Raw genomic sequence first — 4,252 nt, 5'->3', positions numbered from 1 at the left:
TGCTAGTCGCTTGCTGCAGCTCCACATATTTACCTTGCCTTACCTATAAGCTTAAATAGTCTTGATCGCGAGGGTGCGAGATTGCTGAGTCCCTATGGCTCACAGATTACTATTACACCAGATGCAGGGCCTGATGATTCCGCTCCAGGTGACGCGCTCGAGCTCAAGTGGGAGTTCGACGAGGACTCTCAACGATACTATGTTTCCTTTCCTGATGATCAGTAGTGGTGCCCAGTTGGGGGTGATCGGGACCGTGTCGCATGTTGGGTTATCTTTTATTTTGGCGTCGTAGTCGGGCCATGAGTGTTTGGATGATGTAATGTTATTTATGTACTTGATTGACGTGGCGAGTGTAAGCCAACTATGTTATCTCCCTTTTTATTATATATATATATATATTACATGGGATGTTGTGAAGATTGCCTAACTTGCGACATATGCCTTCAATGCGATTATGCCTCTAAGTCGTGCCTCGACACGTGGGAGATATAGTCGCATCGAGGGTGTTACAGATGGTGTGCTGACGGTGTTGGTGAAGAGAAATCTCCGCAGGGCTTCGCCTAAGCACTACGAAAACTATTACGGAGGATAAACTAGAGGCGAGGGGGTTGCCGACACATGGCTTGGTGTTTCTTGATGTGTCTTGGGTGCTATCCCTACCCCTCTATTTATATGTTGAGCCTTGGGGTCGAAACTTGGAGTAAACGCCTCCACAAAGTTGGTTTCACCCGAAAGGCAAGATTCCTTCTCAGACTCCAGGTCCAGACGCCAGGGTTCCCGGTGTCTGGACCCAGACGCCAGGGACCCTGGCGTCTGGCCCCTGGACTCCGCAAAACTTCCTTTTGCGCTTTCCAAAAACCTTGTGGGCTTTCCCCTTTGGCCCAAATAAAGTGTTCTCGTACCCAAACATTTCGGGAAACATCCAGAACTCCTTCCGGTGAATTCCGGAACCCTTCCGGAGACCAAACACTATTATCCCATATATCAAACTTTATCTCCGGACCATTCCAGAGTTCCTCGTCATGTCCGTGATCTTATCCGAAACTCCGAACAACATTCGGTTACCAACATACATAACTCATAAATACTATATCGTCAACGAACGTTAAGCGTGCGGACCCTACGGGTTCGAGAACTATGTAGACATGACCAAGACACTTCTCTGGTCAATAACCAATTGCGCAACCTGGATTCCCATATTGGCTCCTACATATTCTACGAAGATCTATATCAGTCGAACCGCATAACAATATACATTGTTCCCTTTGTCATCGGTATGTTACTTGCCCGAGATTCGATCGTTGGTATCTCAATACCTAGTTCAATCTCGTTACCGGCAAGTCTCTTTACTAGTTCCGTAATGCATCATCCCATAACTAACTCATTAGTCACATTGCTTGCAAGGCTTGTAGTGATGTGCATTACCGAGAGGGCCCAGAGATACCTCTCCGACAATCGGAGTGACAAATCCTAATCTCGATCTATGCCAACTCAACAAGTACCATCGGAGACACCTGTAAAGCACCTTTATAATCACCCAGTTACGTTGTGATGTTTGGTAGCACACAAAGTGTTCCTCCGGTAATCGGGAGTTGCATAATCTCATAGTCATAGGAACATGTATAAGTCATGAAGAAAGCAATAGCAGTAAACTAAAACGATCAAGTGCTAAGCTAACGGAATGGGTCAAGTAAATCACATCATTCTCCTAATGATGTGATCCCATTTATCAAATGACAACTCATGTCTATGGTTAGGAAACATAACCATGTTTGATCAATGAGCTAGTCAAGTAGAGGCATACTAGTGACACTATGTTTGTCTATGTATTCACACATGTATTACGTTTCCGGTTAATACAATTCTAGCATGAATAATAAACATTTATCATGATATGAGGAAATAAATAATAACTTTATTATTGCCTCTAGGGCATATTTCCTTCACTCTCCCACTTGTACTAGAGTCAATAATCTAGATTACACAGTAATGATTCTAACACCCATGGAGTCTTGGTGCTGATCATGTTTTGCTCGTGGAAGAGGCTTAGTCAACGGGTCTGCAACATTCAGATACGTATGTATCTTGCAAATCTCTATGTCTCCCACCTGGACTTGACCCCGGATGGAATTGAAGCGTCTCTTGATGTGCTTGGTTCTCTAGTGAAATCTGGATTCCTTTGCCAAGGCAATTGCACCAGTATTGTCACAAAAGATTTTTATTGGACCCGATGCACTAGGTATGACACCTAGATCGGATATGAACTCCTTCATACAGACTCCTTCATTTGCTGCTTCTGAAGCAGCTATGTACTCCGCTTCACATGTAGACCCTGCCACGACGCTTTGTTTAGAACTGCTCCAACTAACAGCTCCACCGTTGAATATAAACACGTATCTGGTTTGCGATTTAGAATCGTCCGGATCAGTGTCAAAGCTTGCATCGATTTAACCATTTACGACGAGCTCTTTGTCACCTCCATAAACGAGAAACATATCCTTAGTACTTTTCAGGTATTTCAGGATGTTCTTGACTGCTGTCCAGTGATCCACTTCAGGATCACTTTGGTACCTCCCTGCTAAACTAATAGCAAGGCATACATCAGGTCTGGTACACACCATTGCATACATGATAGAGCCTATGGCTGAAGCATAGGGAACACTTTTCATTTTCTCTCTATCTTCTGCAGTGGTCGGGCATTGAGTCTTACTCAACTTCATACCTTGTAACACAAGCAAGAACCCTTTCTTTGCTTGATCCATTTTGAACTTCTTCAAAACTTTATCAAGGTATGTGCTTTGTGAAAGTCCAATTAAGCGTCTAGATCTATCTCTATAGATCTTGATGCCCAATATATAAGCAGCTTCTCTGAGGTCTTTCATTGAAAAACTCTTATTCAAGTATCCTTTTATGCTATCCAGAAATTCTATGTCATTTCCAATCAGCAATATGTCATCCACATATAATATTAGAAATGCTAGAGAGCTCCCACTCACTCTCTTGTAAATACAGGCTTCTCCAAAAGTCCGTATAAAACCATATGCTTTGATCACACTATCAAAACATTTATTCCAACTCCGAGAGGCTTGCACCAGTCCATAAATGGATTGCTGGAGCTTGCACACTTTGTAAGCTCCCTTTGGATCGACAAAACCTTCTGGTTGCATCATATACAACTCTTCTTCCAGAAATCCATTCAGGAATGCAGTTTGACATCCATTTTCCAAATTTCATAATCATAAAATGCGACAATTGCTAACATGATTCGGACAGACTTAAGCATCGCTATGAGTGAGAAAGTCTCATCGTAGTCAACTCCTTGAACTTGTTGAAAACCTTTCGCAACAAGCCGAGCTTTGTAGACAGTAACATTACCGTCAGCGTCAGTCTTCTTCTTGAAGATCCATTTATTCTTGATGGCTTGCCAATCATCGGGCAAGTCAACCAAAGTCCATACTTTGTTCTCATACATGGATCCCATCTCAGATTTCATGGCCTCAAGCCATTTTGCGAAATCTAGGCTCACCATCGCTTCTTCATAGTTCATAGGTTCATCATGGTCAAGTAACATGACTTCCAGAATAGGGTTACCGTACCACTCTGGTGCGGATCTTACTCTGGTTGACCTACGAGGTTCGGTAGTAACTTGATCTGAAGTTTCATGATCATTATCATTAGCTTCCTCGCTAATTGGTGTAGGTGTCTCAGGAACCGGTTTCTATGATGAACTACTTTCCAATAAGGGAGCAGGTACAATTACCTCATCAAGTTCTACTTTCCTCACACTCACTTCTTTCGAGAGAAACTCCTTCTCTAGAAAGGATCCATTCTTAGCAACGAATGTCTTGCCTTCAGATCTGTGATAGAAGGTGTACCCAACAGTCTCCTTTGGGTATCCTATGAAGACACATTTCTCCGATTTGGGTTCGAGCTTATCAGGTAGAAGCTTTTTCACATAAGCATCGCAGCCCCAAACTTTAAGAAATGACAACTTTGGTTTCTTACCAAACCATAGTTCATAAGGCGTCGTCTCAACGGATTTCGACGGTGCCCTATTTAACGTGAATGCAGCCGCCTCTAAAGCATAACCCCAAAATGATAGCGGCAAATCAGTAAGAGACATCATAGATCGCACCATATCCAGTAAAGTATGATTACGACGTTCGGATACACCATTACGCTGTGGTGTTCCGGGTGGCGTGAGTTGCGAAACTATTCCGCATTGTTTCAAATGTAGACCAAACTTGTAACT

Source organism: Triticum urartu, chromosome 2, assembly GCF_003073215.2.
Source record: "Triticum urartu cultivar G1812 chromosome 2, Tu2.1, whole genome shotgun sequence".
NCBI classification, from domain to species: Eukaryota; Viridiplantae; Streptophyta; class Magnoliopsida; order Poales; family Poaceae; genus Triticum; species Triticum urartu.
This window is presented reverse-complemented; position numbering follows the sequence as displayed.